Source organism: Jaculus jaculus, chromosome 1, assembly GCF_020740685.1.
Source record: "Jaculus jaculus isolate mJacJac1 chromosome 1, mJacJac1.mat.Y.cur, whole genome shotgun sequence".
NCBI classification, from domain to species: domain Eukaryota; kingdom Metazoa; phylum Chordata; class Mammalia; order Rodentia; family Dipodidae; genus Jaculus; species Jaculus jaculus.
Window position 1 is genome coordinate 123,682,269 of NC_059102.1, and position 23,719 is coordinate 123,705,987.

Genomic DNA, 23,719 nt, shown 5'->3' on the forward strand with positions numbered 1-23,719 from the left:
GCGCCACCTCCTCCGGACGGCGACTCCCGCGAGCCTCGGTGCGCGTCGTAGGAGGTGTCATTACACACTTCCTGTGGGTCTCGCCGACCACGGCGCGTTTCCGGTGCCGGCTGGAGCCCGGGGTCCGAGCCCCCGCCCCGCGCCCGGCCCCGCCCCGCCCGCGCCCCGCCCCCTCCCCCCCGCGCTCCGAGCCGGGCGCGCGGAGCCCCGGGGCGCACGGAGCGGCGCGCGCCGGTGGCCGAGCCAGGCTGGCGCCCGCGCCCCCGCCGCGCCGCCCCTGGCCCCCCGCGGGCGTCTTTCCCCCGCTCCGCCGCCCCTTCGGCGCCCGGCCCTCCGGCCGCTCGGCAGCTGCCTTCGCCCTCTCCGTCCAGCCCCGCGCCGCCCGGTTCCCGCAGGCCGCCCGCGTTCCTATGGACAGACGCACAGACACCTGCAGGTGGGTGAGAGCCCGCGCGGGGCGGGGCGGGGCGGCGCGGCGCGGGGCGGGGACGAGCGCGCCGACGCGGCCGCCCGGCCCGGGAGCCCCTTTGTGTGGGGGGCGGCCGCGCCGTGACCCGCCGAACCCTCCTTTTGTCTCCTGCCCGGGGTCGGGGAGGCGGGGGGGGGGGAGAGCCGCGCCGGACGTGGCCGCCGCGGGCTGCGGGCTCCGGGGGCGGAGACCCCTGCGGGCGCCGCCGCGGGCCGCCCACCGCTCGGGCTCGCCGGGGTCCGTGCGAGGTGGGCTGCAGGCGGGAAGGAGGGGGACGAGGTCTGCCGTGCGAGTTTCCAAGCGCGAGGCGGCTCGCCCCCCTCCCCGGGAGGCGCCCCGAGGTGCGTGTGTGACGGAACGTGCGCCCGGCCGGCTTATTTATTGTGTTTGTAACGGAGGAGGGCTTGCTCCGGAGGGCTCTTCCGCCCCCCACCCCGTCTGAGGCTGCGCAAAGTGATGTGCGTTTGTTATCAAATAGATCGAGAAGCCTAGTCTCCCGGGGAGGAGGAGGTTGGGCTCACTGACCGGCAAGCTCATCAAAATCAAACCAAAATTTAAAAAAAAAAAATTGGTTTTGTTTTTCTAATAGTTACTTAAAATCTTTTTAAAAGGTTATATAGGGACTTGAAGGAGGAAGATTGAACATGCCTGCGATGTTTTTATAGTGATGTATATTTATATTTGTTTTTGTTTTGAAGTTGTGGAGTAAACTTTCTTCTCATACTCGGTGGGATTAGCACTGACACAATAGTCTGTTAAATGAACAGCTAACTAGCGAGTTAGGTAGTGACAGCTCTTTGGTGAGGGTTAAGTAAGGATATAATAAACAATAATCTAGCCTTCCATTCAGGACCTTTGTTTGGCTGGTTTACAGTATGCGACCTTTCATAGCGTATGAGGAGAACGAGTGTTAGAAATTATTATATCCCTCCTGTGGTTATGTTTTCTTTAATGTGTTTATGTATTCTATGCATAGAAATCAAATATCACGTTGCTGTATATATTGGATACAGGGTTTTGTAAGTTGTAGAATAATTATAATTTCTTTTTTGATAAGCTAAATTTATGAATACTTGCTTTGTGTTTGTGAATATTCTGATAACAAATGAAGCTTAGTAAACATCCATAAGATGAAGTTGACAGATTCACATTTTCTTTGTAGGAATGGAGTTATATCTTTGTGTTAATCTCAATTTGTTCCTCACTTCTGGAAACTTTATTTTTGCCTACTATATGAGAATTCATACTGACAAATGTAAATCTGATGGTTACCAAGGAGTTTCTTTAAAAAAAAAAAAAAACACCAAACAGTTTTGAGGAGTACTAAAATTGATAGGGACTGCCATTTGAAGAAAGTGGCTCTAAAAAATACCTGAACTGCTAGGAAAGTATTATGATGGAAAGCTATTTAAATTTCTGTTAAGATGTACAAATTCAAGAAAAGTATACAAGTCAGTGAATTTTTATTCAGATACACTTTCTGGTCAAAAAGTTCAATATGCTTAAAATAGTGATCTTTGTGGGAGAATAATTTATGCTAGATTCTTACTGAAATTGCATTATCAGGTTTATATTATTGCATGCCTATGTACATTCTTAATCCCTAGAGAGGGTTTCATTTAACAGTCACCCAGAAAGGCTCTTTGAATTGATCAAATTTTATTTCCTACTATGGCTTCTGGTCTAAAGTAGGTAAATGAATTTAAAGTACACAAAGACCACAGGTCTTAGTAGACCCTTGACTCCCCTCCCCTTTCCATCATGAATACTGTAGAGGAGAGGTATTAAAATTAAGGCTGGCATTATCGTGGAAGGGAGTTCTAGAACATTGTCAGAATTCCAGCTCTTCATCTCCATCAGCTGAAGTACTAAAAAAAAAAACAAACCAACAAATCAACTGGCATGTTTATATATTTATCGCACTGTCAGTGGTAGTGATAAGATTTCACAAAGAGTCTCTGTGTAAAGGAGAAATTAGCAGTGTGGCTGTGTTGAGAATTGTTTTGGCAGTTAGAGTTGCACCTAACAGTTTTCTTGGATCAGCACTATAGTGTCTTTGTGTGGGCTGGCTGAAAGATAATACCTAGCTTTTTGTTTATTTTTGAGTGGTGTGTAGATAGTAATTATTTTCTTTTGTATGATTAATGTATCCGTCAGAAACATTCCAAAGAAGCTTACATATTTTCAACTTATTCTTTCTTTTGGTAAATTGCTATTCAAGAAAGCATATAAGTTATTTTTCATTTTTCATGATTAAGTTTTTTTTTTTTTTACATTGCAACAAGTAAATGTTACTTGCAAAAAATTTAATTTGTGTTTAATTGAGTTTAAAAATAAAGCTGACAGCTGGACATGGTGGCTCATGCCTTTAATCTCAGCATTCAGGAAGCAGAGGTAGGAGGATCACCATGAGTTTGGGGCCTCCCTGAGACTACATAGTGAATTCCAGGTCAGCCTGGGCTAGAGTGAGACCCTACCTTGGAAAACCAAAAATAAATAAACAAATAAACAAAGCTGACACTTAACAGTTGATTTTTCCTTTAAACAGCACTAAGCTTTCTTTAATTTTGGTAGATTTAAAAATCCTTAATACTTTTTTTGTGTTTGTCTAATTTGTTAGTTATCAATTTGGTATTAAAGAAATTTAAGAATGGCCACTTCAGGTTCAATAGAACCATCAAATGACTTGTTTTCGTATAGGTAATAATCAAATAGAAAGTAGCAAATTTATTCTTTATAGATCTATGAATCTCACATTTTGTAGCATGGTGGGGAGGTGGGTCTGACTGGGAGTTGTGACTGGACCTCTTATTTCAGCCCTTATCTTCCATATTTAAGTCCATACTGCTTGCTGCAAATGCAGAATTCACTTTTGGATTAATATCCTAGTACCAGATGTAGGATGCTGGCTCTAAAGCTTCCTTTCCTTAAGTACTGTCAAAAGTAGAGAAGCTGAAGATTGGAGTGAAGCCATTTATTTTGCACATTTGTTTTCTGACAGTTTGTGTTTGTAAAGAAATCTGCTCATAATATTTACTTAAGAGATCTACTTAGTTGCCCAAGAAGCCCCACAGGTTTCTTCCCCCCCCCTCCTTTAAAAAAGTTTCCATTGAGCTTAACTCTTAAGTGATACTTCTTGACTTGGCTTCTGATTAGTTGATTTATGGGTTTTATTTACCAGCATGATTGGAGAATTCTTTCCCTAGTCTGAAATTGCACTCTGTCTGTGCTCTGGTCGGTTTCCTAGGTAACAAATGCACTGCATAGATTCCATAATGAGGCCTGTGGTTGGCTAGTTACTGTGTAAATTCTGTTGTTTGGTAAAGCTTAGTCTAAAATTCAAATAAAGATCAAGAAAGCAAAAGTACTGAAAATGCAAATTTTGTAATTTTATTTTTCATGCAGTGCCAACAAAGTTTTATAGACTTTTCTAGAGAAAGGCAAATTTATGCAGCAGTATTCAAGTTTGTTTTGTAGAGTCTTACACCTAAAACAACTGGAGTGCATTTCTAGTATTTCATACTGGGAAGACTTTGTCTAGTGACAAAGAGGATTTATACCAGAAACATGCTATCACAGTTGCAAATAACATCGAAAATGGAGATGTGGTAGACATCTGTAGTAGAGTAAGTGGTATTGTATATTTTTAAAAAATTATGAAGCTTCATATGAAATATTTCTAAATGCTTTAAGAAGACCTTAAATATTCAAAAAAACATTTTTTCAAAATCTCCTCAGCTCGGGCTATAGCTCAGTGACAGAGCACTTGTATAACAAGCATAGGCCCTGGTTCAATTTCTGGAAAATAAAACTATATCAGAAACTGTTGCCCTCTCTCCTTCCCTCCTGGCTCTCCTCTGCCTGAACTCGGTCTGGCTCAGCCCCAGGGAGCTGTTGCCCCTCCATGGCAGCAGGTTATAGAACAGCTTTCCTTTGTACCTTACTTTCCACTTGAGATCTTTGTTCTTAGGGCCAGGAAGGTGGCTTAGTGGGTAAAGTGCTTGCTGCACAAGCATGAGGACCCGAGTTTGGGTCCCCAACAGCCACGTAAAAACCAGGTGCAGCAGCATGTATGTGCCTGTAATCCCAGCACTAGAGAGGCAGAGAAGGGATGCCTGGGGTTTTCCAGATAACTAGTCTAGCTGAATTGGTGAGTTCTAGATTCATTGAGAAACCTTATCTCATAAATTAAGATGGACAATGATTGAGGAAGACATGCAAAGTCAACCTCTGGCCTCTGCATAGGTCTGTGCACATGTGCATGCACACTCACATAAACACTTAGGTCACACAAAATCACACGTACACATACACAGTCATCACACACATGTGCAAAAAATGTATGGTCTCTAGACACAGGACAAAAGTCATGTACAGTAGAATCACTAGTAGACATTACCTGTTCATTCAATAAAAAGGACAAGAAGGGCTGGAGAGATGGCTTAGCGGTTGAGGTGCTTGCCTGTGAAGCCTAAGGACCCAAATTCAATTCCTCAGTACCCATGTAAAGCCAGATGCAAAAGGTGGCACATGCATCTGGAGTTCCTTTGCAGTGGCTAGAGGCCCTGACTCTCTCTATCTGCCCTCCTCCCATAAAATAAACACATTTTTAAACAAAAGGACAAGAAGGAAGAAACCTACAAGGAACCAGAATTCCACTAAAACCCACTGCAATAATTATTGGGCTTGGAGAGATGATTCAGTGGTTAAAAGTTGCTTGCTTGCAAAACCTGACAGCCTGGGTTCAGTTCCGTAGTACCCATGTAAAGTCAGATGCACAAAGTGCCTCATATGTCTAGAGTTTGTAGCAGCAAAAGGTCCTGATGCACCTATTCTCTCCCTGCCCTCCCCCAATGCAAATAAAAATATCTATTTTTTTTCCAAGGTAGGGTCTTGCTGTAGCCCAGGGTGACCTCGAATTCCCTATGTAGTCTCAGGGTGGCCTCAAACTCAAGGTAATCTTCCTACCTCTGCCTCCCAAGTATTGGGATTAAAGGTGTGTGCAACCATGCCCAGCTTAAAAAAAATATATACATATTTTTTTTTTGAGGTGGGGTCTCACTCTAGCCTAGGCTGACCTGGAATTCACTGTGTAGTCTCAGGGTAGCCTTGAACTCACGGAGATCCTCCTACCTCTGCCTCCTGAGTGCTGGGATTAAAGGTGTGCACCACCACACCTGGTTCAGTTTAAAAATATTTTTAAAAATTATTTTTTATGTGCATGTATGTATATGAGTATGCCAAGGCCTCTATGAAAATGAACAACAGGTGCTTTTGCCACTTTTTGCACCTAGTTTACATGGGCAGCTTGGGAATTGAATCTAGGTTCACAGGCTTGCCAAGCAAGTGCCTTTAAACCTCTGAGCTGCCTTCCCAGCCCCCTCATTTGCTTTTCGGCTGACTCTGATGGCATAAACACGGCTTGGCTATATTCTCTTATCCTAAGTTTTCCTCAGAATAAACGTTACTTTGAACCTTTTATGCCTTTTTTTACAACTTTTTTTAAAAATGCTTCCACAGTTACAAACAATAAACCATGATAATTCCCTCCCCTCCTCTACTTTCCCCTTCACAAATCCACACTCCACCATATCCTCTCCCTCTCTCCATTAGTTTCTCTTTTATTTTGATGTCATCATCTTTTCCTCCTATTATAAGGGTCTAGGTCATGTATATCGAGGCCTATTTTGGTCTGCATTTTAAGCAGTCCTACCTTTCCTTTGGCTGTTATATTCTTTCCAACATCTCTTCCACAATAGACTCTGAGCCTTGGAAGGTGTGATAGAGATGTTTCAGTGCTGAACACTCCTCTTTCACTTCTCAGCACTTTTGGGTCATCCCAGTGGTAACCATCATCTGAAAAGACAAGCTTCTTCAACCAAAAGTGAGAGTAGCATTAATATATTGGTATGAATTTTAAGTAAAGTGCTTACAGGACAGTTGGGTGAGCATAATATATACATTTAGCCAGACAAGAGCAGACTTTACACTCCTAAGGCTCATGTCCTTCCCCACCATAGGCTTTTGATTAGGTTTTCAGTACCAGACATGTGTATTCCCTCCCATAGAGGGGGCCTCCAGTCCAATTAGAGAGCAGTTAGTTTGTCCCATATCAGACATGCCACTATTGTACCCATTGGCTCATTTGGCCTGGGTGGCCAATCTTGAGGCTTGCAGTGTCCACTGTTATTTCTTTCCACTGATGACTTCTCTCTCCCATAGGACTGCATGCTATGCAACTTTTTCTAGCTTTCTGTCAGCTGATCCACAGGGAAGACATTTTCAGCTCAGCCCCAGTTTGATTTCTCTATGACCTTACAGCCCAGGCATGTGAAGTCTTTAGCAATAGGGCCTTACCATCTATTCCTGGTGGGAAACTAAGGGCCTTGGCAATAGCTTGCAATGTTTGTGGGGTATTAAGGATCTCTCTGGCCAGCAACTCACTGGAAAGTATCCCATCCTGGGCACTGAAAGTTTCTAGTAAGTCTATGGCTTCTGAGTGTGCCATTGTCCAAAAAAGTAGATTAATTATCATACGGTTTATTCCCAATATCCCGAATTTTGATTAACCCTTCCCCCACCCTTCTTTTCCTTAGATTTCTTCCCTGACCTCACTTAGGCCATTCCACCTCCAGTAATCTGTTCATCTATTTACATATATACAACACCATCCCCTTAAGTCCTCCTCTCTCCTTCCTCCCTTATAACCCTTTTCTAGCTTACTGGCCTCTGCTACTGATTTTTACTCCAGCTTACACACAAGGCTGAACATTTGTACCTAGGATCCACATCTGAGAGAGAACATGGAACATTTGGCTTTCTGGACCTGGGTTACCTCACTTAGTAAGTCCTTTCCAGATCCATCCATTTCCCTGCAAATTTCATAACTTCATTTTTTTCTTTTGCATTGAGTAGAACTCCATTGTGTAAATGTGCCACATCTTCATTATCCATTCATCAGTGAGGGACATCTAGGCAGGTTCCATTTCCTAGCCATTGTGAATAGAGCAGCAATAAAACATGGATGCGCAAGTATCTCTAAAGTAGTGAGAAGAGTCCTTAAGATAAACGCTTAGGAGTGGCTTGGAAGGCAGAAATAGGAGGATTGTTGTGAGTTTGAGGCCACCTGAGACTACTTAGTGAGTTCCAGGCCAATCTGAGCTAGCATGAGACCCTACCTCGGAAAAAAAAAGAGTTTGCCACCGTGCCCAGCTGCCGGGCGTTGTGGCCCATGCCTTTAATCCCAGCACTAGGAGTGGTATAGCTGGGTCATATGATAAATCTATTTTTAGCTAGCTCAGGAACAACCGCACTAATTTCCACGATGGCTATACTAGATTACATTTCCACCAGCAGTGTAAAAGGATTCCTCTTTTTCCTCATCCTCACCAACATTTATTGTCATTTGTTTTCTTGATAATAGCCATTCTAACAGGAGTGAGCTGGAATTTCAAAATAATTTTAATTTGCATTTCCTTGATGGCTCAGGATCTAGAACACTTTTTAGATGTTTATATGCCATCTGTATTTCTTCTTTTGAGAATTCTCTATTTAGTTCTTTAGCACATTTTCTAATTGGGTTTTTTGATTTCTTATTGTTCTTTTTTTTTTTTTTTGAGTTCTTTGTATATTCTGGATATTAATCCTCTATCAGATGTATATCTGGCAAAGGTTTTCTCCCATTCTGTAGGTTGCCTCTCTGCTCTTTTTACAGTGTCCTTTGCTGTACAAAAGCTTTGTAATTTCTTGAGGTCCCAGTGGTTGATTAGTGTTTTTATTTCTTGAGCAACTGGTATTATATTCAGAAAGTCATTGCCTATGCTAATATGTTGAAGTGTTTCCTATAGCAGTTTTAGAGTTTCACATTTGATAATAAGGTCTTTGCTCCATTTGGACTTGATTCTTATGCATGGAGAGAGATAAGGTTCTTTTTTTTAATCCTTTTACATATAGATATCTAGTTTTCCCAGCCCCATTTGTTTAAGAGGCTGTCTTTTCTCCAATGCATATGTTTGACATTTTTGTCAAAAATCAAATGGTTGTAGCTGCCTGGATTTATATCTAGGTCCTCTGTTCTGTTCCATAGATCTATGTGTCTTTGTGCCAGTGCCATGCTGTTTTTGTCACTGTGGCTGTGTGGTGTAGTTTAAAATTGGAAATGGTGATACTGCTAACCTTATTTTTGTTGCTCAAAATTGTTTTGGATATTCGAGGTTTTCCAAATGAATTTTAGGATTGTTTTTTGTATTTCCATGAAGATTGCCTTTATAATTTTAATGGGGATTTCATTAAATGTGTAGATTGCTTTTGGTAAGATTAACATTTTTACAATACTGATTCTTCCAATCCAAGAACATGAGGTTGCTTTCCATTTCCTAATGTCTTCTGCAATTTCTTGTTTGAGTGTTTTAAAGTTTTCATTGTAGAAATCCTTCACTTCCTTGGTTTAGGTTTATTCCAAGGTACTTTTTTTTTTTTTTCAAGTCAATTGTGAATGGGAGTGATTCCCTGATATTATCCTCTGCATGTTTGTTGTTAGTATATAGGAAAATTACTGAATTTTGTGTGCTTATTTTGTATCTTGCTATATTGCTAAAAGTGTTCATCAGCTCTAACAGTTTGCTGGTGGAGTCTTTAGGGTCCTTTATATATACCATCATAGCATCTGCAAACAATGATAATTTGATCTCTTCCTTTCTTATTTATGTCCCTTTTATGAGTATTTCTTTTCTTATTGCTATAGTTAAGACTTCTAGTACTATATTAAATAAAAGCAGAGACAGTAAACACCCTTGTCTTAATCCTGATTTTAGTAGAAAAGTTTTCCCCCATTTAGCATTATGTTGGCTGTAGGTTTGTCATAAATAGCCTTTATTATATTGAGATATGTTCCTTCTATTCCTAGTTTCTTTAGGACTTTTACTCATGAAAGGATATTGGATTTTGTCAAATGTCATTTCTGCATTTATTGATCATTTTGATTTTTGTCCTTCAGTCCATTTATATAGTGTATTACATTTATCGATTTGTGTTTGTTGAACCATCCCTGCATTCCTGGAATAAAGCCTTCTTGATCAGGGTGAATGATCTTTCTGATATATTCTTGTGTTCTGTTTGCCAGTGTTTAGAGAATTTTTGCATCTGTGTTCATGAGGGAGATTGGTCTGTAATTTTCTTTTTTGTTCTATCGTTGGATTTGGTATCAGGGTGATGCTGGTTTCGTAGAAGTTTGGTAGTAGTTTTTCCTTTTCTATCTTACAGAATTTTTTTTTGTTGTTGTTGTGGTTTTTTTGAGATAGGGTCTCACTCTAGCCCAGGCTGACCTGGAATTCACTGTGTACTCTCAGGGTGCTCTTGATGTCATGGCGATCCTCCTGCCTCTGCCTCCCAAGTGCTGGGATTAAAGGTGTGCACCATGATGCCTGGCATTACAGAAAATTTTGAGAAGCATTGGTGTTAGTTCTTCCATGAAGGTCTGGTAAGATTCACCAGTGAGTCCATCTGGGCTTGAACTTTTTTTTAGTGGGGAGACTTTTTTATAACTGCTTGGATCTCCATACTTGTTATAGGTCTATTTAAATAATTTATCTCATCTTGATTAATTTTGGTAGATCATATGCATCTAGGAAATCAACCACTTCTTTCAGATTTTCAAACTTAGAGGAGTATATATTCTTTTTAAAAAATTTTTTTCTGTTTTATTTATTTATTTGAGAGGGACAGACAGAGGCAGAATGAGGCCAAGAGAGAGAGAGAGAGAGAGAGAGAGAGAGAGAGAGAATGGGCGTGCCAGGGCCTCCAGCCCCTGCAAACGAACTCCAAACACTTGCGCCCCCTTGTGCATATGGCTAACGTGGGTCCTGGGGAATCAAGCCTTGAACTGGGGTGCTTAGGCTTCACAGGCCTTAACTGCTAAGCCATCTCTTCAGCTTGAGTATATATTCTTAAAGTATGTCCTTATGATTTTCTGGATTTTCTTGGTATCCATTGTAATGGTTTCTTTTTCATCTCTCATTTTATTAATTTGTGTCTCTTTTCTCTTCTGGTCAAATTTGCTAAGGGTTTATCAATCTTGTTTATCCTTTCAAACAACTAACTCTTTGTTTCATTGATTCTTTGAATCTTTTGGGGCTTCTCTTTCATTAATTTCTGCCTAAATTTTTATTATTTCTTACAGTCTACTGATTTTTAGTTTGCCTTGTTTTTTTCAAGACCTTAAGGTGAAGCATTAAGTTGTTTACTTGTGGCCTTTCTAATTTCTTTATTATTGTTATTATTTTTATTGACAACTTTGATAATTATAGCCAATAAACCATGGTATTTCTAATTTCTTTTTTTCATGTTTGTTTGTTTTTGTTTTTCAAGATAGGGTCTCTATCTAGATTAGGCTGACCTGAATTTGCTATGTAGTCTCAGGGTGGCCTTGAACTCATGGTAATCCTCCTACCACTGCCTCCCAAGTGCTGGGATTAAAGGTGTGTGCCACCATGCCTGGCCTAATGTCTTTTATCTTTTTTTTCCAAATTTTTATTAACACCTTCCATGATTATGAAAAACATCCCATGATAATACCCTCCCTCCCCCACTTCCCCCTTTGAAACTCCATTATCCATCATCTGCCCTCCCCTTCTCAGTCAGTCTGTCTTTTTTATTTTGATGTCATGATCTTTTCCTCCTCTTATGATAGTCTTGAGTAGGTAGTGTCAGGCACTGTGAGGTCATGGATATCCAGGCCATTTTGTGTCTTGAGGGGAGCATGTTGTAAGGAGTCCTACCCTTCCTTTGGCTCTTACATTCTTTCCTCTTCCTCTTCTGTATTAGACCCTGAGCCTTGGAAGGTGTGATAGAGATATTGCAGTACTGAGCACTGCAGTCACTTCTTTCCAGCACCATGATACCTTCTGAGTTGTCCCAAGGTCACTGCCCTCTGAAAAGAGAAGTTTCTCTACCCAAAGTGAGAGTAGCATTAATATAAGGGTATGAACATTAAGAGAAGTGCTTACTGGGCAGTTTGATAAGCATAGTATATACATTTAGCCAAACAGCAGCAGTCGTTACAACCCTAGGGCTCATGACTACCCCTGTTTTAAGTTTTCAGTATCAGGAATGTATTCCCTCCCATGGAGCGGGCCTCCAGTCCAATTAGAGGGCAGTTGGTTTCCACCATGATAGACATGCCACTATTGCACCCATTGGCTCATTTGGCCTGGCTGGCCAAATATAAGGCTTGCAGTATACAATGTTGAGTATCTTCACTGGTGATTTCTCTTTCTCCCATTGAACTGCATGCAAAATGGCTTCTTTCAGTGTTCTGTCAGCTGGTTTGCATGTAGGAGGTTATCAGCTCAGTTCCAGCAGGATTTCTGTGGCCTTGCAGCCCAAGTATGTGGAGTCTTCAGCAATAGGGTCTTACCATCTATTCGTGGTGGGAAACCAAGGGCCTCGGCATTGGCCTATAGTGTTTTGGGGCCATCAGGGACCTCCCTGGCCAACAGGTCACTGGAAGGTATCCCATCCCTGGCACTGAAAATTTTCTAGCAACAATCTATGGCTCCTTAGTGTTCCAAAAAAGTAGGATTCCATATGATTTATTTATGTCCTCTTAGATTTTGATTAGCCCTCCCTCTACCTTTCCTTTACTCGATCTCTTCCCCTGAACTCACTTTGGGCCTTTTCACCTCCATTAATCTATTCTTTTACTTACATGTATACCATACCATCCTATTAATTACCCCCCTCCCTTCCTTTCTCTTCCCTTTATATCTCTTTTCTAGCTAACTGGACTCTGCTACTGAGTTTTTTCCTTCTCACACAGAAGCCCAATCATCTGTAGCTAGGATCCACATATGAGGGAGAACATGCAGCACTTGGCTTTCTGGGCCTGGGTTACCTTACTTAGTATAATCCTTTCTAGATCATCCACTTTACGGCAAATTTCTTAACTTCATTTTCCTTTACCACTGAGTAGAACTACATTGTATAAATGTGCTATATCTACATTATCCACTCATCACTTGAGGAACATCTGAGCTGGTTCCATTTCCCAGTTATTGTGAATTGAGCATCAATAAACATGGTTGAGCAAGTATCTCTAAGGTAATGAGATGAGTCCTTAGCATATATGCCTAGGAGTGCTATTGCTGGGTCATATGTTAGATCAATTTTTAGCTGTCTTAGGAACCACCACACTGATTTCCCCAATGGCTGGACCAGATTGCATTCCCACCAACAGTGTAGAAGTGTTCCTCTTTTTCCACATTCTCGCCAGCATTTATGGTCATTTGTTTTCATGACGGTAGCCAATCTGACAGGAGTGAGATGGAATCTCAAGTTGTTTTTTTTTTTTAAGTTTTGTAAAAGATATTTTAAAAATTTATTATTTTTTTGTTTCTTTCTATTTATTTATTTGAGAGTGACAGACACAGAGAAAGTCAGAGAGAGGGAGATTTAGAGAGAGAAAATGGGCATGCCAGGGCCTCCAGACACTGCAAACGAACTCTAGACTCAGGCACCTCCCTGTGCATCTGGCTAACGTGGGTCCTGGGGAATTGAGCCTTGAACCAGGGTCCTTAGGCTTCACAGGCAAGTGCTTAACCGCTAAACTATCTCCTTAGCCCTCTCAACATAGTTTTAATCTGCATTTCCCTGATGACTAGGGATGTAGAACAGTTTTTTAGATGCTTACATGCCATCCATAATTCTTCTTTTGAGAACTCTCTATTTTTTAATTGGCTTGTTTGATTTCTTATTATTTATTTTTTTTTGGTTCTTTGTATATCCTAGATATTAATCCTCTATCATGTGTATAGCTGGCAAAGATTTTTTTTCCCATTCTGTAGGTTGCCTCCTTGCTTTGTCCTTTGCCATACTAAATCTTTGTAATTTCGTGAGGTCTCAGTGGTTTTATTTCCTGAGCAATTGGGGTTATATTCAGAAAGTCTTTGCCAAGACCAATATGTTGAAGGGTTTCCCCTAATTTTTCTTCTAGCAGTTTCAGAGTTTCAAGTCTGATGATAAGGTCTTGAATCCATTTATATTTAATTCTTGTGCATGGAGAGAGAGAAGAATCTATTGTCATCTTCCTACAGATACATATCCAGTTTTCCCAGCACCATTTGCTGAAGAGGCTTTTTCTCCAATTAGTATTTTTGGCATTTTTATCGAATATCAGGTGGCTATAGGTAAACAGACTTACATCTGGGTCCTCTATCCTGTTCCATTGATCTACATGTCTGCTTTTGTGCTAGTACCATGCTGTTTTTGTTACTATGGCTCTGTAGTATAGGTTAAAATCAGGTATGGTGATACCACCAGCCTTATTTTTGTTGCTCAGTATTGTTTTAGATATTCGAGATTTTTTTTTTGTGATTCGAAATGAATTTTTGGATTGTTTTTTCTATTTCCTTTGAAGAATGCCGTTGGAATTTTGATGGGGATTTCATTAAATGTGTAGATTGCTTTTGGTAAGATTGACATTTTTACAATATTGAATCTTCCAATCCAAGAACATGGGGTTGCTTTCCATTTCTTTGTGTCTTCTGCAATTTCTTGCTTGAGTGTTTTAAAGTTTGCATTGTAGAGATCCTTCACTTGATAAGGTTTATTTCAAGGTACTTTTTAAAAAAAATTTTATTAGCATTTTCCATGATTATAAAAAAATCCCCTGTTAATTCCCTCCGCCCCCCCCCACTTTCTCCTTTGAAATTCCATTCTCCATCATATTACCTCCCCATTACAATCATTGTACTTACATATATACAATATCAACCTATTAAGTACTCTCCTCCCTTCCTTTCCCTTCCCTTTATGTCTCCTTTTTAATTTACTGGCCTCTGCTACTAAGTATTTTCCTTCTCACGCATAAGCCCAGTCATCTGTAGCTAGGATCCACATATGAGAGAGAACATGTGGTGTTTGGCTTTCTGGGCCTGGGTTACCTCACTTAGTATAATCCTTTCCAGGTCCATCCATTTTTCTGCAAATTTCATAACTTCATTTTTCTTTACTGCTGAATAGAACTCCATTGTATAAATGTGCCACATCTTCATTATCCACTCATCAGTTGAGGGACATCTAGGCTGGTTCCATTTCCAGCTATTATAAATTGAGCAGCAATAAACATGGTTGAGCATGTACTTCTAAGGAAATGAGATGAGTCCTTAGGATATATGTCTAGGAGTGCTACAGCTGGGACATATGGTAGATCAATCTTTAGCTGTTTTAGGAACCTCCACACTGATTTCCACAATGGCTGGACCAGATTGCATTCCCACCAGCAGTGTTGAAAGGTTCCTCTTTTCCACATCCCCACCAACATTTATGATCATTTGTTTTCATGATGGTGGCCAATCTGACAGGAGTGAGGTGGAATCTCAATGTAGTTTTAATCTGCATTTCCCTGATGACTAGTGACGTAGAATATTTTTTTAGATGCTTATATGCCATTCGTATTTCTTCCTCTGAGAATTCTCTATTTAGTTCCATAGCCCATTTTTTGACTGGCTCTTTTGATTCCTTATTATTTAACTTTTTGAGTTCTTTGTATATCCTAGATATTAATCCTCTATCAGATATATAGCTGGCGAAGATTTTTTTCCCATTCTGTAGGTTGCCTCTTTGCTTTTTTCACTGTGTCCTTTGCAGTGCAAAATGTTTGTAATTTCATGAGGTCCCAGTGATTAATCTGTGTTTTTATTGCCTGAGCAATTGGGTTGTATTCAGAAAGTCTTTGCCAAGACCAATATGTTGGAGGGTTTCCCCTACTTTTTCCTCTAGCAGTTTCACAGTTTCAGGTCTGATCCATTTGGACTTAATTCTTGTGCATGGAGAAAGAGAAGAATCTATTTTCATCCTTCTGCAGATATATATCCAGTTTTCCCAACACCATTTGCTGAAGAGGCTGTCTTTTCTCCAATGAGTATTTTTGGCATTTTTATCGAATATCATCAGGTGGCTATAGCTACTTGGGCTTACATCTGGGTCCTCTATTCTGTTCCACTGATCTACATGTCTGTTTTTGTGCCAGTACCATGCTGTTTTTGTTACTATGGCTCTGTAGTATAGGTTAAAATCAGGTATGGTGATACCACCAGCCTCATTTTTGTTGCTCAGTATTATTTTAGATATTCGAGGGTTTTTGTGATTCCAAATGAATTTTTGGATTGTTTTTTCTATTTCCATGAAAAATGCTTTTGGAATTTTGATAGGGATTGCATTAAATGTGTAGCTTACTTTTGGTAAGATTGCCATTTTCACAATATTGATTCTTCCAATTCAGGAACAGGGGATGTTTCTCCACTTTCTAGTGTCTTCTGCAATTTCTCGCTTGAGTGTTTTAAAGTTCTCATTGTAGAGATTCTTTACTTCTTTGGTTAGGTTTATTCCAAGGTACTTTATTTTTTTTTGATGCAATTGTGAATGGGAGTGATTCTCTGATTTCATCTTTTGTGTGTTTTTATTAGCATATAGGAATGCTACTGATTTCTGTGTATTTATTTTGTATCCTGCTACATGGCTGTAGGCACTTATCAGTTCTAACAGTTTGCTAGTAGATTACGGTCTTTATATATAGAGTCATGTCATCTGCAAATAATGATAACTTGATCTCTTCCTTTCCAACTTGTATCACTTTTATGTGTGTCTCTTGCCTTATTGCTATGGCTAAGACTTCCAGTGTTACATTAAACAAACGTGGGGACAGTGGACACCCTTGTCTTGTTCCTGATTTTAGTGGAAAAGCTTCCAGGGTTTCTCCATTTAGTAATATGTTGGTTGTAGGCTTGTCATAAGTAGCCTTTATTATATTGAGATATGTTCCTTCCATTCCCAGTCTCTGTAGGACTTTTATCATGAAAGGATGTTGGATTTTGTCAGATGCTTTTTCTGCATCTAATGACATAATCCTGTGATTTTTGTCCATTTATATAATGTATTACATTAATCGATTTGTGTATGTTGAACCATTCCTGCATCTCTGGGATAAAGCCTACTTGGTCAGGGTGAATGATCTTTCTGATATATTCTTGTATTCTGTTTGCCAGTTTTGTTGAGAATTTTTGCATTTATGTTCATGAGGGAGATTGGTTTGTAATTTTCTGTTTTTGTTCTATCTTTGCCTGGTTTTGGTATAGGGTGATGCTGGCTTTGTAGAAGGAGTTTGGTAGGATTCCTTCTTTTTTTATTTTATGGAAAAGTTTAAGAAGCAATGGTGTTAGTTCCTCCCTGAAGTAAAGTTCAGCAGTGAATCCATCTGGGCCTGGACTTTGGTGTTATCTGTGACCTTAGCTCTTAATAGCGTTGGTTTGATGAGGTTGGGAGCCCTCATGTTAGATCTCCTGTTGGAGTGTGCCTTTAATCAATATAAAGTAACCCTCCTTATCTTTCCTAACTAATGTTGGACTGAAGTCTACCTTGTCAGATTTAGGATAGCACCCCTGCTTGTTTTCTAGGTCCATTTGCTTGAACATCACAATATTAAGAAATATTATTGAAAGGTGTGTATTTATTTTTGCCATTTTTTTGTAGTTTTTCTGGTTTTACCTTTGCTCTCTTGTGTTAACTAGTATTTGAGTATTGTTTGTTTTTTCCAGGCTTCTTATATGTGTGCTTTTCTTTCTCTTCAGGATGGAGGAGTCCTTCAAGTGTTTTCTGTAGAGCTGGTTTTGTCTTCAAATATTTCTTTAGCCTGGAATATTTGTGGAATATCCTTATTTCTCCATCTATTTGAATGGATAACTTTGCAGGATAAAGTAACCTTGGTTGACAGTTGTTAACTTTCAGAACTTGTAATATATTACTCTAAGCTCTTCTGGCTTTTAAAGTTTGTGTTGAGTAATCTGCTGTGATCCTGATGGGCTTGCCTTTGTAGGTAACTTGGTTTTTCTCTCTAACTGCTTTCAGTATATTTTCTTTGGTTTGTATGTTTAGTAGTTTAATTATAATATGGCGAGGAGAGGTTCTTTCCAGGTTTTATCTGGCTGGTGTTCTCAAGGATTCCTGTATCTGCACCGGCACCTCTTTCCCAATTTGGGAGATGTTTTCTTGTATGATTTTTTCGAAAACGCCTACTATGCCTTTGGAGTGAAAGTGTTCTTCTGCTATATCCTGGATTCTTATGTTTGATCTTTTCATAGTGTCCTGAATATCTTGAAATTCCCATTCATACTTCCGTATTAATTTGTCTTTCTGTTTGTTGGACTGTATTACATCTGTCACCTGGTCTTCTAGTTTAGATATTCTGTCCTCTCTCTCCTTCCATTCTACTGATGAGATTTTCTAAAGTGTTTTTTATTTCATTAACTGTGTTTTTCATTGCTAGTAATTCTGACTGATTTTTCTTTATTATTTCTATTTCCTTATTTATGTCTTGTATTGACCTCTTTATTTCACTAAATTGGTTTCCTGTGTCGTCTTTAATTCCTTTGATTTCTTCTTTTCATTCCTTTGATTTCCTCTTTAACTTCTTTGAGTATATTTATAATCATTCTTTTGAAATCTTTCTCAGGCATCTCCTGTAACTCATTCTCATTGGAGGTCATTCCTGATGCATTAATACTTTTTGGTGGATTTATGTTGTCTTGATGTTTGGTGTTTCTTGTGTTATAATGTACATATTTTTGCAACCTGGATTAATTTAATACTTGTATTTTCTAGTTAGCTAAAGTATTATTAGATGTATCAATCAATCTGATGTTATATATCTGCTGGGTAGGAGCTTACGGTGCTAGGTGTGGCTCTCAAAACTCAGTATCTATGAAAGTGACCCTAGGTGTTGAGTTTGCCTACTATGAGAGTACTTAAGTAGGCTGAGTGGCACAAAATACAGGAAGATTCTAAAATTTAACCAAACAGTGTACACATTCAATGAAAACATCGCAGTATTTATGCAAGAGTTGGTATTATGACAACCACATCCTCTAACAAAGTCATTGTCCCTTAGGATGTTTGGTGCCCCACACCCTTAATCCTGTCAACAAGGATGTTAAGATTTCTGGTCTGTTGAGGGTTCCAACTCAGCTTATGACCAAGTGAGTCCCTTTCCTAATATACCACAGAAGAGGAAACAAAGCTAAATCAAGAAAAAAAAAATAACATGCCCAAAATATAGCTTATTTAAGAATGGCAAATCCGACCATCCATCAGATTTAACATATAATTTATCCTGATATGGAAGGTGCAATTAGCACTTCTGGTTCAAACCTATATACCAGGTTTATTTGGTGGGTACTTACCTGGTATAATCCCAGTTACTTTTTGGGATGATTTTGGTCTCAGTTATGCTACGCTCCTGCTTGGGTCCCTCTTTGGTGCACTGTGGGTTCAAGTAGGCTGGCTGGGTCATTGGATCACTGCTGTGGTCACCGGTGCTGTGTGCTGTGAGCTCCCTACCCCTGGTCTCTGGTGCTTGCTGGTGCTTGTACTGTCAGTGGGTGACGTGAGGCTGTGGATGGTGGCTATAGTTCTCCCGCTGGTCCGCTTTATCCTCTACCTCGTGATCTGCTCCTCCATTGTTCCCTGTGGTTCTCCCTTCACGTTCCTTGGGTTTGCGAGGAGCTCCTGTGTGAGTGGAGAATCCCCTCATCTGGCTTTTCCTGTGGCTCAAACCGAGCCTTGCAGCTGTGGCCCTGCGGACCTGCTGCTGCTGCAGACCTGGTGCCGCTGCTGCTGGAGCCGCTGCTGCCTGCCTGTGTGGGCTCTGGATATTCTGGATCTCTCCTACTTGTCTGCTGCTGTTTGTAATTTCTTATACACCTCATTTTTTAGTAGAAGAGTCTATTTTGCTGTTTTTCTTTTCTTTTCTTTCTTTTTTATTTTTATTTTTGGCTTTTTCTCCCATACATCTGCTTTGGCGTGTTTCCTATGCTGCCATCTTACGTGGTAGTAGACCTTTTTTTTTTTTTTTTTTGAGGTAGGGTCTTGTTCTAGCCCCAGGCTGACCTGGAATTCACTATGTAGTCTCAGGATGGCCTCAAGTTCTCAGCGATCGTCTTACCTCTGCCTTCAGAGTGCTGGGATTAAAGGTGTGCGCCACCACGCCTGGTTTACTTTAGCTTCTTGCCTAGATACCCAAACAACATTTTTTCATCCTTGAAGGCTAATAATTGACTAGAATATGTCTTAAGTGTAAACTGTTTTTGTTAATATTCCCAGATACACAATATATTTTATTATATTGGCCATTATAATTTTTTAATATCAGTTGTATTTTATTGTTTATGTTTCTTTGAAAATACCCTATGACTTGTATATTTTTCAGTTATTTTTATTTTTTTGTTATATTTATTTGCAAGGCAAAAGAAGGAGGGAAGTGAGAGTGAGGAAGGGAGGGAGGGAGGAAGAGAGAGAATGAGAATAGGTACATCAGGGTCTGTAGCCAGTGTTAAATGCACTCCAGGTGCATGTACTATCTTGTGTTTCTGGCTTACATGGGTCCCAATCTGTGTCCTTTGGCTTTGCAGGCAAATGCCTTAACAACTAAGCCATCTCTCTAGCCCCAATTATTTTTTAAAATCATAGTCTTTGTATTTACTTTGCTTTTGTGTCCCACTTCTACCTCCTGAATGCAACCATGTCTGGCTCACCCCCCCCTTTTGTGGTAGGGTCTTGCTGTAGCCCAGGCTGACCTTGAATTCACAGCAATCCTCCTACCTCTGCCTCCCGAGTTCTAGGAGTAAAGGAATGCACCACCATGCCTATGCCCAGCCACAATTTTTCTTTTTCATTTTTTAGTGCCTTCACTGCTCTTTTTATATATTTATCAAGAAGTCCCAGTGTTCTTTTTGGTGTTATCTTACTTCTATTTTGCCCTTCCTTTTCCTAGTTTATTCTGAATGGTTTCATTTTCTTTGTATATTCTTTGCTCAGATAGCCAGTTTAATTTTCATTATCTTGGCTCTTTCCTTCCTTCTTTCCTGTATTTGAGACCAGGGTCTCATGTAGTATAGGCTGCAGGAAGCTGACCTCAATCTTATTATGTAGCCAAGGCCATCCTGGAACTACTGATCCTCCTGTCTCTGCCTCTGCCTCTGCCCCTCACATGGTGGGATTATAGCTGTGCACCTCTATGTCTGGCTCGCCTTTTTTTCTTTTTAATAATAAACAATTACTATTATTTTTAATTTCTGGCTATGCCAGGGGTGAACCACGGGTCTCGCACATGCTAAGCAAATCTTTATTACTGAGTTACAATGTCAGCCCCTTTCTTCTCTTATTTGTTTCATATCTTCTAACATTTTCTTAAAATTTATTTTGAAATACTCAGTTGCACATCAACGGTTCTGTGGCACTGGTGCTATTTTGTGAGAACGTGCTATTTTCTGGAAACGTTAGGAGGTGGAGGCAGCTGGAGCCAGTAGGTCACTGGGGGCGTGCACTTGGGGGCTATAGTTTGCCAGGGCTTCCTCCTGTATTCCCTTTTCTGTTTCCTGGATGCTCTTATGGTAGCTGCTGTACTTGGCCATACCCTCTCCACCATGATGGACAGGCACTTCTGAAACTGTGAGCCCAAACAAATCCTCTCTTGAGTTGTTTCTCAGCTCATGACAGTGTCAAAGCTGATACAACTGGTGTCCATGGTCTTGCCCCCAGAAGCTTGAGCAACGTGGTTAGTAGTTCCTTCATGCCATTTCACTTAAAGGAGACCTTTCTTGTTAAGGGTTTTTTTTTGGAAATTTCTCTTTCTTTTTTTTAAATTCAATTTTTATTTATTTGTTTGAGAGAGAGAGAGAAAAAGGCAGATAGAGAATGGGCATACCAGGACCTCTAGACACTGCAAATGAACATGTGTCTCCTTGTGCATCTGGCTTACGTAGGTCCTGGGAAATAGAACCTATGTCCTTTAGCTTTGCAGGCAAGTGCTTTAACCACTAAGCCATCTCTCCAGCCCAGTTTCCTTTTCTTAAATCACCATAAGCCTCCTTTCCCCCACCCCCTCCTTACCTGCCCAGTTGTGGGTCCTGTCAGTTTACCAGCTTTTCTAATTACAGTGATAAGCTAATACATACTTGTAGGGAATCTAATTCTTCCTGAATGAACTAGGCTTATTAACATTTTCATGGCAATTTTGTTTCAGCAGTTCACTGTTTATCTGACATCTTTAGAAAACAAGGAACTTTACATTAGTGGATTTTTCACATAGCTAAAGTTCATATTATAAAGGTTATCATTTTAATTTTTTTGTGTGAAATCATTTCCTTTGTATAAGTAAAAGCTATATAGTTATAGTTAGAAACCTGTTAAAGGAATTACTATTTTTGTTTCCTTTTTGTTTTTTTGAGCTAGGATCTCATTCTAGCTCAGGCTGTCCTTGAACTCACAGGGATCCTCCTGCCTCTGCCTCCCAAGTGCTGGGATTAAGGCATGTACCACCATGCCTGGCTGTCAGAGGAATTCTTTTCTGGTACCTTAATTAACACAACAGATAAAAACTAAGATTTTTGTTTTCTTTGCCTGGATAATTGTATTGTTTTACACCACTGAGGTTTTGCATCTTTGAGCTAGTTTCCTACTGACAATTCAAGAAAAGGTCAGTCCTCTCATCTAACAAATCCATCAGATTCACTGATTTACTCAAATCTTATGTGAACCGTCTTTGAAGATTTCTGTGAAATCTTAGCTATGAAAGTATTCCAATCCTATCTAGAGAGGAACATTTGAACAAGTATTCTATTTTCAGAAGCTAAGCTTGAAAATTTTTTTTATCATTTTATTTATTTATTTATTAGGTACAGAGGGAGAGAGAGAATGGGCATGCCAGAGCCTCTAGCCACTGCAAACAAATTCCAGTTGCATGTGCCATGATGTGCATCTGGCTAACAGGGGACCTGGAGAATAGAACCTGGGTCCTTAGGTTTTGCAGGCAAGTGCCTTAACTGGTAAGCTATCTCTCCAATTCAGAAGCTAAGCTTTGTGTGATAGTTTAGTCTTATAATTATTTTCTCCTTAAGTATAATCAAGGGAAAGAAATACTACTATATATACATTCTGGCTTATGAATATATTTTTCTTGTGAACATATTGGATATATAAATATCTATATGTATACGTCTTTTTTGCATGTGGTGTGGTATGTGTATGTGTGTGAGGGTGCATGTGTGTACTGGTACATATGTGGAGGCCAGAGGTTGATTTCAGGTGTCTTAGTCAATAATTCTCCATCTTATGCTTTGAGATAGAGTCCCTTGCTGACCCAAGACTCTTTGATTTGGCTGGCCTAACAACTAGTCAGTAAGCCCTGGGGGTCCAAACTCAGGTTCTTATGCTGGCTCAGGACGTACTTTACCCATGGAGTCTCCAGCCCATTGATAGGTAAATAATTCATAAATTCCTTCTTGGCCAACTTCTTTTTGGCAGTTATGAAGTATATTTTCTGTATATATTTCTTTAATGATTTATTTATTCATTAAAACTATAAAATATGCGTCTGGAGTTCAATTGCAATGGCTGGAGGCTCTGGTGTACCAATTCTCATTCTCTCTCATTAAAAAAATACCCAAAAGTATACAATAGCCAGGCATGGTAGTATACGACTTTAATCCCAGCACTTAGGAGGCAGAGGTAGGAGTATTGCTAAGTTCGAGACCAGGGAGGGAGGGAGGGCAAGTATGGGTGTGTCAGAGCCTCCTGCCATTGCAAACAAAATCCAGATGCACGTGTCACCTTGTGCATCTGGCTGTACGTGGGTACTGGGAAATAATTGAACCTGGGCCATCCGTCTTTGCAAGTAAGTGCCTTTAACCATAGAGTCATCTCTCTAGCCTATAAACCTTAGTTGGTTTTTTGTTTGTTTTTAATTTTAAGCAACAAAACTGCAGCTTGGAGTGAGGCTTGGTAGTAGGACACCACCTGTCATGCACAGGCACTGAGTTACATTCCTTGTACAGTAGTTAATTAATTTAAAAGAAAGGAATAGTATGGAAAATAGTACAACAGTATGATAAAGAGTTGCTGTCTTTATGAAATTATTTTATTGATTTGCAGAAGCTGGTAAAATTAGAGAAAATAAAAATAATTTGTAGAAAAATACTCAGCTTTCCTGGTAATTAAACATGAAATATTGTTATTACCTAGGGGTCATGTTAGTTTTCTCTGCCAATGAAAGAATTAAAAGGCAGTGAAAGTATGAGATTCAAGCAGTGCAAGAATTTATGTACAGTGAAAGGTTACAGCGAAACAGACTCTTCTTGCACAGTTTAGTAGCTCGAGTGTGTGTGATGACACCCAATCAGGAAGCAGTGTAGTGGCAACACTCCT

General features: G+C 40.0%; 1 protein-coding gene across 4 annotated transcripts in view; it reads left to right on the forward strand.

Annotated features, from left to right (window-relative positions):
• The first annotated feature begins 380 nt into the window (after positions 1-380).
• The window catches only part of Kiaa1958 (KIAA1958 ortholog), a 176,519-nt gene continuing 153,180 nt past the window's right edge, over positions 381-23,719 (forward strand). For all 4 annotated transcript variants that reach the window (XM_045133394.1, XM_045133390.1, XM_045133387.1 and 1 more), the window contains exon 1: positions 381-436. The gene's annotated coding sequence lies outside the window, so the exon portion shown is untranslated. The remainder of the gene's footprint in view (positions 437-23,719) is intronic.